The sequence below is a fragment of the Lithobates pipiens genome, unplaced genomic scaffold, assembly GCF_037356315.1.
Source record: "Lithobates pipiens isolate NorthernLeopardFrog02 unplaced genomic scaffold, aLitPip1_a1.2 Scaffold_23, whole genome shotgun sequence".
Taxonomy (NCBI): domain Eukaryota; kingdom Metazoa; phylum Chordata; class Amphibia; order Anura; family Ranidae; genus Lithobates; species Lithobates pipiens.
Window position 1 is genome coordinate 113,914,371 of NW_027507785.1, and position 18,030 is coordinate 113,932,400.

Here is an 18,030-nt window from a genome sequence, read left to right on the forward strand (position 1 = left end):
GGAAAAAGAAATCCGTAGACATTTTTATCCATAGCTCCAGTCCCTACTCAGGGTAGTAGTGAAGGAGAACAGCGTTGCTTAAGGTATTTTACCCAACATAGAAAAAAGAGAGAATGAGAAAAAGAAAATACAGGGATAGAAAAAGAGAGGAAAAAGAAAGAGGAAATAAGGTCATAGAGAGAGAGGGAAAAGTTGTGACCAAGTAAGGGAAAGGAAGGAGAGAAAGAAAAGCATGGTCGGCGGACCCAGGGGAACCACAAGCCCCATAACACTGATCATTTTAAACTAAGGAGCCATAAGGCGTGTGTCAAAGTCCTTAGGCAAGAAATTGTCTACCCATGGCTGCCAAATTCTAGTAAACAGTGGGATTTTGTCCAACGTTACCGCTTCTATTTTCGCATGTATCATCGCCTGTGTAACTCTGTGTTTGGTCTCAGCTACATGTAAAGTAGGTGTCCTCCAGGCTCTTGCTATCGTTTGCTTAGCTGCAGTCAATATTTGGAGGGAAAGTCGAATTTGGGGTTTGGTGAAATTTAGTGGTAGCCAATTCAACAGCGCTATTTTAGGATCAGGATCCACGGGGCGATGAAATAGTGTGGTTAGTATGTGAAAGATTAAGGACCAAAAATTTGTTACGGTGGGACAGGTCCACCAGATGTGGAGGTGGGTACCCCGGTCTTTGCAACCTCTAAAGCAGTCTGGCGAATAGTTTGGTACATACTTGGCAATTCTAGAGGGGACTAGGTACCACCGCATCAGGACCTTATAGTTCGCTTCGGAAGCTACCACATTTTGTGAGGAGTTCTTAGTGTTAGTCCATATAGTGGACCACGCCTCTGCGTCAAGATTAAGCGTTAAATCGGTGGCCCATGCTTTAGCATAACTCGGAAGGTCTTCAGATGCGGTGGAGAGGTAAGAATAGAGGTATGAAATGGTGCCCGGGGCATGCGGATCAGAGGAGCATATAGACTCAAATTGAGACATAGATCTAAGATTGTGGCCCATTTTGATATGAGTTTGGAAGAAGTGAGCTATCTGCAAGTAACGGAAGCATTCCTTGTGGGGTAGTTGTGTCTGTGCCTGTAGGTCAGGGAATGGAATGAGAGAGGTTCCCCGAAAAAGATCACATACCCGAGTAAGGCGTGCATGCGACCAGGCTGAAAAGGCGCCTGGCTCCATGCAGGCTGGCATAAAGTTTGGGTGACCTAAGAATGATAATAGGGGGAGATGTGGGGACAAAAATTTAAAAGGAGTACATAGCCTATGCCAAATTTTAAGGGAGTGACTTGTGATAGGATTAATAAGGGTTTTACACTCCTGGGGGGGGAGCCAAAGCATATTGGAGACGGAAATAGGATGAGCCTCTACTGCCTCTAAGCTGACCCATAGTGGAATTTCAGATTCAGCGTGGTAGAGGGTCATTTGTGATAACTGAGCGGCATAGTAATAGTGCTTGAAATATGGTATTCCCAGCCCTCCTTGAAGCTTATGCCGAAAGAGGACCGTCTTAGAAATTCTAGGTCTAGTATTACCCCAAATATATTTGAGAGTCCTGCTTTGTATAGTGTTATGAAAATATGTAGGGACTGTAACCGGGAGCACTCTATATAGATATAGTAATTTGGGCAGCAAAGACATTTTCACTGCCGTAATACGCCCCAGCCAGGAAACACATAAGGGCTGCCAAGAAGAGAGAAGCAACGATAAACTACGTAGCATGGGAAGATAATTAACATGGTAAAGGTGAGCAGGGTTACTAGTTAATCTAATACCTAGGTAGGGAATATAGGACGTTGACCATTGGAATGAATAGTTAGTCCGTAGGTTGTACAAAGTTTCCGCAGGCAGGGATACTGCAAGGGCTCTAGATTTACATTGATTCACTTCAAGACCTGAAATGTGCGCGAATGCGTCAAGAAGCTTAAAGAGGTTGGGCAAGGTGGTATGGGGGGAGGTGACAAATAGGAGGGCATCGTCTGCGAAGAGGCATAACTTATGAGTCGTGGAAGCTACCTCTAGACCTCGAATATCAGGGTTAGATCTAATCAGGGCTGCTAGCGGTTCTATAGCAAGGGCAAAAAGCAGGGGCGACAAAGGGCACCCCTGCCTAGTACCTCGTTGAATCGGGAATCTATTGGAATTGAAGCCGGAATAGCGAACAAACGCTTGGGGATGGGCGTATAAAGTGTCAATCCAACGGAGAAAATGAGGGCCAAAACCCCACTTAAGCAATATATACTTAAGGTAGGGCCAAGAAACAGTATCAAAAGCTTTACGTATGTCAAGTGACAATAAATGCATAGGGATATTTCTAGATCTAGCTAAGTGCTGTAGTAAAATAACCCGACGTATGTTATCACTCGCTTGGCGCTTAGGTATGAACCCTACCTGATCCTTGTGAATCAGCCCTCCAATATGTGAAGACAATCTTAGGGACAGTATTTTTGCTAAGAGCTTAATATCTAGATTCAAAAGTGATATAGGCCTGTAGTTAGACCATACGGAATGATCAGCATCAGGTTTGGGTATCATTGAAACTGAGGCCGTAAGTGTGTCACTACCAAAGGTGCCCCCCTTCAAAAGGGTGTTAAAAGTGTTTGCTAAAAGTGGTGCCAGGGTATCTGCAAATTTTTTGTAATATAGCCCTGTAAAGCCATCCGGGCCAGGTTGTTTACTAGTTTTAATTAGTTTGATAGCCTGGAGCACTTCAGAAGACGAGACCTCCGTGTCAATAGCGTTTCGGGCCTGGACGGGAAGAGAAGGGATCTGTAGATCGTGGAACAATGCTTCAGCTTTGGTTTGAGGGAAAGAAGAGGGGGATTCGTAGAGTTTCGCAAGGCGTTTGGAAAACTCGTCGACTATTTTAAGTGGATTGCTAGTGTATGATTCTTTTCCCACCTTAAGCCTAATCGGTTTATATACTCGTTCAGGTTGTCTAAGGCGAAGAGCTAAGAAGGTGCCAGGCTTATTAGATTTAGTATAAATGGTATGAAAAGTCCTACGTAAGGTTTTATCTGCTGCCTCTGAGAAAAGTAAATCCAGCTCAAGCCGAATTTTAGCTAGTTCAGACTTATTCGTTTCAGAAGGGGAGGTCTGGAATAGGAGAAATAGTCGTTGATATTCAGTTTCTAGGTATTGCAAACGTTGGAGCCTGTCTTTCTTAAGGAAGGAGGCTGTTGATATGCATTTACCCCTAATTACAGGCTTATGTGCTTCCCATAAGAGAATAGGGGAGATATCTGGAGTGGCGTTATATGTAAGATAGTCACGTAAGGCAACTTGAATGTCGAGCAAAAAGGATTGATTTGTTAAATGTCTATCATTCATTCGCCAAAATCTTTCCCGAGGTCTTGGTATAAGGGAGGAAATAGAGGTGATCACTGCACAATGGTCAGACCAAGTGATTGGGTGTATAATAGATTGCAGCAGGATTGGGGAGGATGCTATGGAGATAAATATATGATCTATTCTAGAAAAGGAATTATGGGGATTAGAGTAAAACGAAAAATTCTTCTTTGCAGGATTGCATTCCCGCCAGGTATCTAATATTGAATATTTTTGCAGCAAGGACCAGAATTGAGTTGAGAGTGAGTGATGGTCTGGCGTGTACGGGGATCTATCTACAGACGGGTGAATAACCAAGTTAGAGTCCCCACACATAATTAAGGTACCTTTAAGATGTGTTTTGATTACTTGAAAAAGATGAGAAAAAAAGGGAATAGGGTTGGAATTTGGGGCGTAATAAGAGACCAAAGTTACATCTGATTCTTGTAGGGAGCCTGTCAAAAGAATATATCGTCCCTCAGGATCCTTGATAGCTGAAGTCAAAGTAAACGGGAGAGAACGATGGAGAGCCAGGAGGACCCCTCGATGTTTCGTAGCTGCAGAGGCCGTATATACTAGGGGATAATTAGTATGAAAAAATTTAGGAGTATTACGAACAGAGAAATGTGTCTCTTGTAACGCTACTATACCTGCATGCAATGATGTAAAGGTGCGAAAAGCTTTAACCCGTTTGTTGGGCGAGTTCAGGCCTTTCACATTCAGCGACAATATATTTAGGGGAGCCATATAACAGGGTGCGGGTAGATGATAGATAGGAGCCCGGGATCCCCCCAGGCCAGCCAACCACTCCAAGAGTTACCTCAACATTTCATATTCCTTATATGTGTATATGTGCCTGCTGTACCATGTGTTTGTATGAAAAGGTATCCTGTTCTCTTTGTGTTGCTTCCTTTGTGTGAAAGTGCCCACCAGTGCCGCCTACCAGTGCCCACCAGTGCCACCTATCAATGCCCACCAGTGCTGCCAATCAGTGCCTCATCATTAGTGCCACCTATCAGTGCTGCCTATCAGTGTCACCTATCAGTGCCTGATAGGTGGCACTATTAATGAGGCACTGATTGGCAGAACTGATGAGCACTGGTAGGTGAAACTGGTGGGCACTAGTTAGTAGCAGTGTCTCTCTGTGTATGGGCTATTATCCTGTTTACACAAACTGGTAATAATTTAAAGCATGGCAACTGGTATTAACAGACCATGGATGTTAACCCCATATAGTCTAAAAACAAATTGAAAATGCACATCAAAACGCATTGTCAACACACAAAGTAATTGCACATTGACACAAGGCAATGCTTAACACTACAAAAAATTCCTCTTTACATGCACTTATAGATTTAAATTCTCCCTAAATTGTATGTCCAGCCAAAACATCTCCTTTTAGTTTTGAATAGAGGAGGGAGGGATCAGAACCCCAGCTAAGTTTCTACTGCTATCTTGGCCACTGTTAGCCCCTGTACACAAGGTCTGAGATTCTGCCAACCAAATCCGTCGGATTTTGTCCGTCAGATTTAGTCCGACGGATTGTGTCCGAAACTGTTGCATACACACGGTCAGACTAAGTTGTCGAAAAATCCGATCTTTCAGAACGTGATGACGTAATTTTGTTACGATGGGACTACATTCAGGCTAGTAGCCAATAGCTTTGATGTAGGAATTTGATCTGAGCATGCGTGGCACTTGGTCCGATCAAAATTCGCTACACATGATCGGAGTATGTCCGATCAAACCAGTTGGTCGGGAAATATTTCCAACATGTTGGAAAATTGTTGGAAAATTGGGACGGAATCAGTCTGATGCATACCACACACAGTCGGATTATCTGACGACACGGTCCGATAGGACACATTCCGACGGATTCTCCGACCGTGTGTACAAGGGCTTAGAGAGATTGCCCCTCATTTCCTTATACTATGACAACAGTTTCACCAAACAGGAAATAAGACACAGTGACACAGACAGCAATAAAAAGCTGACTGAGGTTCTGGCCTTCTTAGTAAACCCACAACAATAAAATCAGTCTGTATATGCAGTAAAGCATGCTTGTTCTACTCACTGTGGAACCTAAGGGGTTAATACTGTGTATTATTTTAAAGGCTGTTTGATCCTGTCTTCTCTTATCCTCCCCTTTTTCCACAGTCCCAAATCCCTGATAGAACAGAGCCTTGGAGGCACTCTGTACATGCTCAGTTTGATGAGTATTGCAGGTTTTTTTTTCTTGAGAGGGTGCATGTGATCGGCACAGGGTCATTCAGCACTGTCCAGACAGAGGGTCAGGGGTCATGCAGCCTCATAGGAAAATCTGAGAATGAAAACGTCTCATACAAGCTTTAAGCTGGCCATACATTATACAATTTTCTTATTTAATTTCCTTTAACCGTACCTTCAATTATGTAGCACAAGGGCCTGTCTGATTGCATACACATTGAAGGTGTTAAGGTGTGACCTCATATTATGTGGTTTTGATAAATCTAAAGGACAATTGTACAAGAAAATTGTATAAAGTATGGCCAGCCTTAACCAAATACTGATAAAAGCCATAAGACTGCTACCCTGTTTCCCCGATAGTAAGACACCCCCGATTGTAAGACGTATCGGGAGTTTCAGAGGGGTCGGCTAATATAAGCCGTACCCCGAAAGTAAGACATATGTCTTACTTTCGGGGAAACACGGGGGTATTGCCGCCTCCCTCTCATCTAGCTGCGTGCCGCCTCCTGCCCACGTCCGCACCGTCCCCCTCTCCATACGTCGCCGCGTCTGCCATTTCCCTCTGATCTTAAGGAGCGCCGCCTCCTACCCACGCCTGAGCCGTCCCCCTCTCCATACGTCACTGTGCCGTCCCCTGCACTTGTCACTGCCGCCTCCTGCTTAAAATACGGTAATGCACACAGTATTAATCATACATCAGTAAAACATACACACTGGCATACTGGGGTATCATCTGCTGTATGTAACCCAGTGGGTATCAGCAGGTGTCACACTGGATTAAATACAGCAGGTGGTACTGTATCACACATCTGTTTTATCTTCCAGTATTCCACTGTTCGTTCTTACCATTTTTCATTGTTTTACATGTTATGCAATGTTGTAACAAGACATTCTTGGCACTTCCTTTTATAAAACTGTTTTGTGGTGAATACAATACTGTTCAGGTTGTTAATAAATGTTAATTTTATGGTTAAAACAAAAAATTCGACAATTTTTTTCCAATATAAGACATACCCCGAAAGTAAGACATAGTGGGGCTTTTGGGGATAAAAAGAAAGTAAGACACTGTCTTACTTTCGGGGAAACACGGTATATACTGCTCATGAGAAAAGGTATTTAGCTGTTTATATTTACTAAAATAATTGCATTTCCATGTTCTGTGAACTGTGGGAGACCAGATATAGTGAATGCAGAGTCCTGGGTTTAGTAACACTTTATGAAAGTAACTAATAAAAATCATTGATATTGCTCTATTGTTATTGTAGGTTTTTTCTGTCTTCCTGTCCAGTGAAATTGTTGTCATTCAGAACAGTACTGTAGATATTTCTCTAGCAGATCCTTAAAAAGCAGAACAAATCTAACAGGGTTCTAAGCATTTCCCACTTCTGTCAAAAGATAAAAAAATAATGTTTTGGCTGGGCATACACTTTAACCACTTCAGCCCCAGAAGGTTTCACCCCCTTCATGACCAGCCTATTTTTTAGTGATACTGCACAATTGCGCGGTCATGCGGCGCTGTACCCAAATAAAATGTATGTTCTTTTTTTCCTACAAATAGAGCTTTCTATTGGTTTTTATTTTTTGTGCTGTAAACAAAAAATACCAACAATTTTGACAAAAATATATATATATATATATATATTTTTTTTACTTTCTGCTATAAAACACATCCAATCAAAAAAGTTTGATCTAATTTCTTCATCACTTTAGGTCAATATGTATTCTTCTACATATTTTTATTAGTACTAGTACTTGTATGGGGGCGATCAGCAATTTTCAGCTGGACTGCGGCATTGAGGCAGACAAATTGGACACTAAGTGACACTTTTTGGGGACAAGTGATCAGTGCTAAAAAAATGCACTCACTGTACTGCACTGGCTGGGAAGGGGTTAACAACAGGGGCGATCAAAGGGTTAAGTGTGCTTCTTGGGAGTGCTTTCTTACTTTGTGGAGGGTGGCTTAACTGGAGGAAGAGAGAGAGATCTGTTTTGCGGCTCTTCCCCTCTGACAGAACAGCAGTCTGCCTTGTTTACATAGGCAGACCACCGTTCTGCCTCTCCTGTCAACAATCGGTGGGTCCCAGCGGACATTGCGTCTGCCAGACCTGCTAATTGGCTCCCACTGTGTCCAATCACAGCAGGAGGAGGTCGCCGGTGGCGCGCATGCACGCCCCAGACCTGGAAGAAGCAACAACATACAGGTATGTTGTTTTGTGCAGCCGGGCCACCCTGCCACAGTAAACGTGCGGTGGACGAACCGGAAGCGGTTAAAGTAGAACCATAGGCAAAACTTTTTTTTTTTTCATTTTGAATAGAGCAAGGGAAGGTTACACTCGTTTTTTTAGACAACTGTCTCCTTTTGCAGAGATTTCCCTTCACTTTCTGTCCAATAGCCAAACAGGAAGCGAGTTGAAATACATGCAAATTAGGGTGTCCTTTGGGGACTCCCAGGTCACCAGAACCAGTGTCCCCATTGAAATATTTCCCCTCTATTACTTTTCTGGGGACAACCCAAAATTTTGAATTTTCTGCTGACACCCACATGCCACACACGTGTCCATAGTGGCTGAAGTTTCTGTGCTCTGTGCACTCTACCAGCACAGTAACTGGGCTGTCACAGCAGCTCGGAGTCTCTGGTGATGATCCCTGAGCCTGATCAAGTGACCGATGTCACAGCCAATCAGATTGCTGACGTGATCAGAAAGTCTGCACCACTCCTTGTGCAAATGACTGGTTAAAGGGATGCTAAGAAGAGACAAGGGGTTAAACCAGGGCTGCCCAACCTTTTGAAGAGCGAGGGCCACTTATGCAGCTTGGCAACTAGTCAGGGGCCACAATGAGCGGGCAGATGACAGGTCCAAGTCCACTCCGCATATGCAGAGCTGACACAGACATCCCGCTCAACTCTATGGGCCTCAGATAAGATCTGCCCAGATGGAAGGGGACGGATCCCCCCTTCTTTTTTCTTTTTTTTTTATTGGTTTGGAGGTAGGTAGGTGTAAATGGCCACAAGTCCGTTTACATCTGTGGTTCAGTAGAGGTGAACGGAGGTTCTGATTGTGTCGGAACCGATCCTGTCAAAAACAGCTTAAGGCTGCTTTCACACTGACGCACTGTGGTTTACACTGACGCACTGTGGTTTACACTGAGGGTGCAGCGCAGTACACCTGTGGCTTAGCTGTACTTTGCCATAGACTTCTATTATATCCTGCAGGGGTGGTGCACTTATTGAAGTGCACCAAACCCGCAGGTAATAGCAGAAGTCTATGGCTTAGTGCAGGTAACCCACAGGTGTTCTGCACTGCACCTGCGGATCAGTTTGAAAGCAGCCCAGATATGCCCACATACACACTAATTTTAGTAATAAACTTACCTTTAACAACAGTCTTCCATTCAGGTCAGCTTATGCGGCTCTGCTCCGCAACCACTTGCTTCCTGTACTGCCGGCTTCCTTCACAACACTCTTGCTCTGGGATGGTGGGTCGGCAACCCACAATCTGGACTTGCCAACACGCCATCCCAGAGCAGGAGGTCACGGGCCACATCAGAGGGCTCCGCGGGCCACATGGTTGGGCACCCCTGGGTTAAATAATCCATCTTATTTGGGCTAACCCTTGCACTACATAGATAATGGTAGATCTAAAGGAGATTGTATAGTGTAGGGCCTTAAAAGGATCTAATTTAACTGGCTGTAAAGTGACAATAAACTCTTGTTTTAAAAAAATTTGGCATTTGTTCAAGTGTTTATTCTTCACTCAAAAAGTACCCCAGCCATCTCCGAATCTCCAAATTCTTCTTTATTTTATTTTTTGCTTTTTTTCATCTTGCGTTCTGCTGGAGGGTGGCTATGTTCGTTTTCCATGGTCCCACTATATGTAGGAACATAGTTACGCTCTATTGCTTGCTCCTGAGATGGACTAGGAACTAGTGAATAGGGACTAGGCATTTGTAGTGTGATGGAACGGTGCACATGACTGCAGAAATGGTGGAAAAAGGAGAGGTTTGGGAGCTCACAGATATATATATATATATGTGTATGTGAGTGTGTATGTAACCATGGAGCTCCAATAACTTGGACAAAGAACTGTCTACATTTACACTGCTTGCAACAGCTGGTCAGACACTTTATGTAGATAAAAGCATGCTGGTCAACCCAGACTAGAACTAAGCAATTTACTCCTAGTAACAGCAAACAGTAGCAGCTATAGTTCCAAAACGTCCAGCTACAACAAAGCTTCTACTGTCATGCCGCGTACACACAATCCGAATTCCGGCCAGAAAATTAGAGCTTTTCATCAGAAAATGCGACCGTGTATATGCTCCATCGGAATTTAGCTGTCCGAACTCCCACCAGCCAAAAATTGATAGCATGTTCTCAATTTTCCCAACGGAAATTCCGATCGTGTGTATGCAATTCCAACACGGAAAAAATCACGCATGGTCAGATTCAACTATGAGACGGAAGCTATTGGCTGCTGGCTATTGAACTTCCTTTTCCTAGTCCTGTCGTATATGTATTGTATGTCACCGCGTTCTAAACTATCGGAATTTGGTGTGACCGCATGTAGGCAAGACAGCATGAGCGGAATTCCGACGGTAAAACCATCAGAGCTCTTTCCGATGAGAATTCCAATCGTGTATACGCGGCATTGGAGTGTAACTAGGACACTCAGCTAATGCCCAGGGAAAATGACAATCAACTGCCCTCCAACATTGTAACATTGTAACTGCATTGTGCCCTCTAACATTGTAACTGCACGCACACATCATTATTTTTTTTTGTGCTGAATGAAAAATTCTAACAGATTCCCCCATCCACAATACCGGCCTGTACACACGATCAGAAAATCGTATGACAAATACTGCTTTCAAATTAATTATATGATAATCTGATCATTAGTACACAGATTTTGAGAGCTGATCACCACAAATCACCCAATATTATCTGATGGGACAAGCACAAAAATTTTCCTCGTACAATACCAGATCGCATGATTTTCGTTTAACCAGTACTGTTGTAGTTCGAAAATACAATACAAATATATTACATCACTTTACATCACCTCCGAATTTTTATTCTGTCGTCCGAGAATTTTCATAACTTTAGTAAACTCTTCATTTTTGGTATGAGATTAGAATCCAATAATCTCATCATGTGTACCAGGCATTGACAACTGGATAGAAGAATCTCCCACTGCGGCTACTGTACTCTGACACCTGTCACCGCGAGCTGCCAAGATACCTGAAAATTGGCTGCCTCTTTTTCGATGCAATCACCGCTTGGCCAACAATTTTCCAGATGTCTCCTTCAATTTTTCATTCAAAGGATGTCAGGTAGGAGGATGCCAACAGGAATCTTGCTCCATCCATGGCCAGCTTGAAAATATTAGTACCTATATAGCAGTTCTGCACTGGCTTTTCTTTATGAATAGCAAATTGTTGCTTCTAACAACTCCCGTCTCCAACACAGCATTAGTCTTCCTATATTGTCCTTCACAAATAGTTTACATTGTCATCAAGCCCTTCCAATGAATGACCAGCTTAAGTCAAAGCAGAAATCAGTCAACCTACCAGTATGATTTTGGTTTGTAAGAGGCTCCCAGAACAACTTTAGACTGCTTGTACGGAGAAGGAAAAATCACAGGATACTTCATGCAGCTCTTGTCCTGGCTGGAATAAAGCCCAAGATTGTTCAGACAAAGCGTTATAGATGTCTCTCACCCCATTCATGATCCGAGGAGGTGCCTGAAGCATGCACTAGATCTTCTGACTAATTGAAGGTCCTGAATGGAGAATGTCATGTACAACCCCACTGTCAAATTCTAAACCGGGCTCTGTCAACATTGAGTGCTTTGTTCTTGGTGAAAGTTTCTGGTTATTTTCTCTTTTTCAGCGTCATCAGACTTTGAGTCAGGATTTTAAGTATTCATTCTTTTTAAAGACTGGTCCATCCTGCTGTAACAACCAAATAATTACATAATTTAACATAAGTATGCGGCCAGGCAGGAAAGTAAGGAGACTTTACTGCTCCATTCATCAAAAGGGGTTTGACAGTAAAAATATCTGTTTTGTCCGCTGACTCAAGTGCAGCTTAGAAAAAAAAGGACTTATCTAACTGATTTATGTGGCCTCTATCAAGACTATTTTTACCATAAGGAACTATTGAACTATGTCCTGGGGTACCAGGGTTAAAGAGGCTAAAAAAATTCTAAAAAGGCTCTTTTTAGTTCTGGTGCAGAGTAGAGGCATAGTGGTGTCTGGTCAGGGCTGCTTTTAGAAATCACGGGGCCCATATAGCCTCCCTGAAGTGCCCCCTCCATCCCCACCTACAGCCCCCCCCCCCCCCAATGGTGCAACAGAACAGTGGCACTGATGTTATCTGCCTATGCCCCAAAGATGAAAAAAAAAGAGTTCCTTCTCTGCTCCCACCTCTTACGCCCCTCTGTTGACTTGGTGGGGTCCAGGGAAATGTAATTTAAGTCCAGGGAGCCACGGAATGATCCGACCCCCAAGGGGAGGGGTAATGAGGGGCGGGCATGACCTGGTGCCCAGGAAACAACAGAAGCAAAGGAGTCTGTAATGAACTGAGAGAAGCGAGGGGGGCGGAGCCATATAAAAAGGGGGCAGAGCTTAGACGGGGCCAGTACACGTGAAGAGATCACAGGAGGAGGCAGCTTTCCCACCCTCCCTCCCTAATGTGGGGTTGTTTGAGCATTCAGGTTATTGGTATCTGGCTGGTCGTTGTTTTTCTTTCTTTCTTTCAGGAACAGAGGCTTGGTCGTCACAGCAGTGAAAACGGCCCTATTGGGGGCTGCAGCGTTATCTTTCTGGTGGTCTTTGACGGTGGCGGTAAAATGGAGGTGATCTAAAAGGGGTGGGGGGCTCATCAGTAATAGGGGGCCCCTCCGGGGTATTCCCGAACGTTGGACGGAATACTGGGTGTTTTTCACTGCAGGAATTGGTTGTCTCCGGGCGGTCACAGCTGGAGGCCTGGTTATGTTAATGGTACCGCAGTGAGGTTGGTTTTTGGTTATAAAAGTGGGTCACCGTCAGAGATCACCAGACTGGACTTTGGTTTAAATGTTGTTTATGGTTTATATATATATTTATATATTTATATATTTATATACATATCTTTGGAGTGAGTTAAAATTTCGGTGTGTTAATAAAAGGCTGTTGTGGCCAGTTTACTCCAAAGAAAAGGTGTGGTCTCATTATTATTATAAAAGGTTGATAAGGGGCAGAGGTGTTATGGGGTTAACAATAGGAAAGGGGACATTGGGCTACGCAGGTCATGGTGTCCTGGTAAGCAAGTAGAAGCCGGGGTGTGGTCTAGTGAGATCAATGTATTCATTTAGACAGAAATTAACAATAAAGCTGCCTGGGCCCTCCTGTTTAGCTGATAAGGCCTGGGCCTAGTACAACAGGACCAGTTTTACTGCTTTATAAGCGGCCCTGTGACCAGTGTAGTTCCCCAAACCTTTGTGATAATCCTGTAAGTATGCCAAGCCCAGAGTAATCACATGTAGGTAAGGATCATTGTCTGGTAGCGTTTTAAGGAAAATAATGGATGTCAAAGATTTTGTTTAAATCTTCTTTTACAATTTTTCAAAAGTTCATATTCTACTATGTCGTGACTGTGACTAAGTAAACACAGCTGTAAAGTTTTGGTACAGCTGTGATACCATCACAGTGAAACTAAATGAATCACATATACAAATACATGTCACAAATGCATGCATTCTAAAGTATTGCTTAGTTACAAGGTAATAATTAAGAAGAGCAGTTTTCAGGGAGTCCAGATGCTACATTTAAAGCGGAGTTTCACCCAAAAGTGGAACTCTCGCTTATCTGTATCCTCCCCCCGGTGCCACATTTAGTACCTTTCGGGGGGGGGGGGGGGGAGAGTGTGAGCGGGGACCTGTTTTTGACCCCTCTTCCATTGGATCTCGCCGCAGCGAGGTACGTCAGAGGTCTGGCCCTTTCCTCCTCCTTCCCCTACTGTCGGGCCAGTAGGAGAGTGCAGCCGCGCTTTGTGCGTGCGCAGTAGGCACCCGGGATTCCCTTTTAATCTCACTGATCGCTGTATAAATGTGAATGGTCCCAAAATAGTGCCAAAAGTGTCCACTCTGTCTGCCATAATGTTGCAGTCACGATAAAAATCGCTGATCGCCACCATTACTAGTAAAAAAAATAATAATAAAAATGCCATAAAACTAGCCCCTATTTTGTAGAAGCTATAACTTTTGCCCGAACCAATCAATAAACGTGATTTTTTTTACCAAAAATATGTAGAAGAATACGTATCAGCCTAAACTGAGGAAAAAACATTGTTTTTTTATATATTTTTTGGGGATATTTATTATAGCAAAAAGTAAAAAATAATGTTTTTTTCAAAATTGTTTTTTTGTTTATTGTGCAAAAAATAAAAACTGCAGAGGTGATCAAATACCACCAAAAGAAGCCTCCATTTGTGAGAAAAAAAGGACATCAATTTTGTTTGGGAGCCACGTCGCACAATTGTCAATTAAATCGACGCAGTGCCGAATCTCAAAAAGTGCTCTGGTCTTTGGCCAGCCGAATTGTACGGGGCTTAAAGTGGTTGTAAACCCTTACAACACACTTTGACCTACAGGTAAGCCTAGATTAAGGCTTACCTGTAGGTCCAAGAAATATCTCCTAAACCTACACGGTTTAGGAGATATTTGCCAAAAGACAGGCACCGCTGTCTACGGCGCATGCGCCGTAGACAGCGGCGCGCAGGCGCACTGAGCACGGCACCCGTCAACAGCGATATGCCGCACGTGGCGGCTCCCGTGCGCACGCGCGGGAGTGATGTCATCGCGGCTTCGCCGAAGGACAGCGGCGGACTGGCGAGACCCACCGAGAAGATGGATGCGCCGGACTACAAGGGACAGCTGTGACTTCGCTGGCTCCTGTGTCAGGTAAGTGACACACAATGGGCTACTATGCGATGCATAGTAGTTGATTATGCTTTACCTTTGCAGGGAATGAAAGAGGAAGTAAACCCATCAGGGTTTACTTCCTCTTTAAGTGGTTAATACCCCTACAAAAGTGATGTCATCATTGTTGGTAATTTGCTCTGACTGTTCTAAAGTTCATCATATCCATTAAGGCTTGTTTACACTTACAGTTGCTGAGGCAGTAGCCAGGGGGTTTACATGCTGTGGTTGCAATGCTTTGTGGCTGTGACAATAATTAAACCCCCTGTCAAGCCTGACTGCTGAGTGCGACCCATTCAAGTTAAAGGGGCTGCAGGGGTTGCACCCCAGTTGTTTGGTAATTAGGGGGTAAACAGCTGGTGAGGAGGCGATACAATGTGCAGAGAGCAGAGCCGTGGGAGGGACTCAGCAGACACTACAGGCCGCCTCCAGAAGACTACAGGAGAGGAAAGAGACAAGACCTGCCTCGCGTACGTCCCCGATATGTATCCTGGGCTCCACTTGCCCAACTGCAGGCCCAGGACCTGCATTGCATTGCAGGTGCTGTTGGGTAGAGGGGAGGGAGAAGAGCGCACACATGTCCGCTCTCCTCCCCATCTTGTTCCTGACCCAGAAGTGACGTGTATGATGTCACTTTTGGGTCCCCGGGGACATCTGAACAAACATATTCAGATTTTGACAAACATACTTTTTATACAGCAGTCTCAACTAAGGCCTCATAGCAATAAAATACAAAAATTCTGAATTCAAGGGCAAGACTCAGGAGACATTTGAAAGAATAAAAAAAAACACACTTTACAAAGGTTCAGTAAGACCCCTTTCACACTGACAATGGCCGTGTTAGCAGTAAAGCACCACTAGTTGTAGCAGCACTTTACCATCGTTTTAGCTGCATTTTTTAGCCTCCTCTAGCAGCCAAAGAGGGTTAATAGCGCCTGAAAAGCGTAGCTGCCGAAGAGCTTTGCAGGAGCTTTGGCCATTCATTTCAATCGGCAGGGGCATTGTATACACCGTTCCTCCACCACCTCAAAAGATGCTGCTTGCAGGACTTTTTCTAACGTCTCACAAGCACACCACCTGAGTGTGAAAGCACTTGGGCTCTCCCACTGGGGCTGCAGGAGAGGCGTTTTTCAGTTGCTTTACATGCACCATTTTTAGCCCAAAATCACCTGAAAAAGGCACCATGTAAAAGGGGTCTTATTGTCAGTTCATTGTCAGCCACAGAACTGTGCATGTGATATGGCCTCTGTTGTGCCCATAGACATAAAACAGACATCAGGTCAGCCAACTAACAAAGATAGAAAAAAACATGCACTAGTTTTGCATGAGCTGCCAACTAGACATGTGCACTGCTGCAAAATTTGTTAGTTTTCGTTTCATTAAATTTTTTTTGTTTAGAGCATTCGTTAGTTCGGATAATTCACAACTTCGGATAAATTCGTATTTGTTCACTCACAGCCACATTTGAAAGGAAATTCCAATACCTATAATTTAACAGTTAGTAATAGTTATTATTAGTTAGTTATTATTTAAGATTTTAAAATTTTCAGGTTGTTGAATTTTCGGATTTTCGTTCTTATTTTCGGATATTCGTTCTTTGAATGTTTGTTCTTATTTAGCAATTTCTGGAATTTCAGATTTTCGAATTTCAAATATACGAATTTCCGGATTTTCAAATTATCGAATATTCACTCGAATTTACGAATATTCAGAAAAATTAGTTAAACAAGTTTTTGGTAATTAGGAAATTTCCAAATGAATGGATTTGTTGAAATTCGTTAAAAAACGAATTTGGAACTAAACAAATTGCACATGTTTACTTCCAACCACCAGGATCATCCTGGTAGAGGAATGCCCCAACAGGCCTAAACATTCCAGCAAACAGATCAGTTAACGATTTACTCATGGCTTTAATATTTTGAATGAACTGAAAATTTACATTTACCTATTGATGTAATACATATTGTATGCCTGCTCTGTCCAATAGCGGCTGGTGAAATTTTAGGAGGGGGGCGCCAGACCCTGCCCTTCTTTGTTGACCTTTACACTTCTCATAAGCCCCACCCCTTATAGCATCCACCCACTCTGTCCCCTGTATTCCACTTGCTTCCACCCATAGTGTCAGGAGTATACAGCCCCAGAATCACAAGACAGAGTATACAGCCCCAGAATCACAGGACAGAGTATACAGCCCCAGAATCACAGGACAGAGTATACAGCTCAGCATTACAGGACAGAGTATATAGCTCAGCCTCACAGATCAGGGAATATAGGTCTGCATTACAGATACGGTATATAGATCAGCATTACCAATATTATCTATATCAGCTTTACGGATACGATATATAGATCAGCATTAAAGATCAGGGTATATCGATCATCATCACAGATCAGGGTATATAGGTCTTCATTACAGATACGGTATATAGGTCAGAATTACCGATAGTATATAGATCAGCATTAGCCCTTGTACACACGTTCGGACATTCCGACAACAAAATCGGATTTTGTGCGAAACTTGTGTTGCATACACACGGTCAGACAAAGTTGTCGGAAAATCCGATCGTACATAACGTGATGACGTTATTTTATTACGATGGGACTACATTCAGGCTAGTAGCCAATAGCTTTGGTCTAGGAATTTGATCTGAGCATGCGTGGCACTTTGTCTGATCGGAATTCTCTACACACAATCGGACAAAGTCCAATTCGGATCATGTTGTCGGAAAGTTTTATAGCCAGCTCTAAAACTTTGTCCGTCAGATATTCCGACAGAAACAGTCCGATGGAGCCCACACACAGTCATATTATCCGACAACGCGGTCTGACCGTGTGTACAAGGGCTTACAGATACAGTATATAGATCAGCATTATCGATACATTATATAGATCATCATCACAGATCAGGGTATTAAGATCATCATCACAGATCAGGGTATATAGATCAGCCTCACAGGACAGAGTATATAGATCAGCCTCACAAGACAGAGTATATAGATCAGCCTCACAGGACAGAGTATATAGAGCAACATCACAGGACAGAGTATATAGATGAGCCTCACAGATACAGTATATAGATCAGCATTACCGATACATTATATAGATCATCATCACAGATCAGGGTATAAAGATCATCATCACAGATCAGGGTATATAGATCAACCTCACAGGACAGAGTATATAGATCAGCCTCACAGGACAGAGTATATAGATCAGTCCCACAGATCAGGGTATATAGAGCAACATCACAGGACAGAGTATATAGATGTCATGGTTATGCAGTGATCTTCCTGTGTTTGCTTACCTCCCCTCATGTGTTCAGACTAGAGGCCAGCCACTTCCACCTAGTGGTTTTTATAACCTCTCCTCTAAGTAAAGGCATTCTTCAGTACCTCGTACTTTGGAAAGGGTTGGGCCCTGAGGAAAGGTCTTGGATCACTGCATCTAAGGTCTTTGCTCCCTGTCTGTTAAGGAGGTTCCATCTGGAGTTTCCCTTTAAGCCTGGACCCAGGCGGGG

At 43.4% G+C, this 18,030-nt stretch overlaps 1 protein-coding gene across 9 annotated transcripts in view; it reads right to left on the reverse strand.

Moving 5' to 3' along the window:
- CHL1 (cell adhesion molecule L1 like) overlaps positions 1-18,030 on the reverse strand; it is a 248,112-nt gene that overhangs the window by 215,598 nt on the left and 14,484 nt on the right. For 2 of the 9 annotated variants that reach the window (XM_077452230.1, XM_077452229.1), the window contains exon 1: positions 11,122-11,467. The exons of 6 other annotated variants lie outside the window; for them this stretch is intronic. The gene's annotated coding sequence lies outside the window, so the exon portion shown is untranslated. Of the gene's footprint in view, positions 1-10,613; positions 11,095-11,121; positions 11,468-18,030 lie in introns of those variants that run through there. One more of the 9 variants, XM_077452231.1, reaches the window with a different exon arrangement.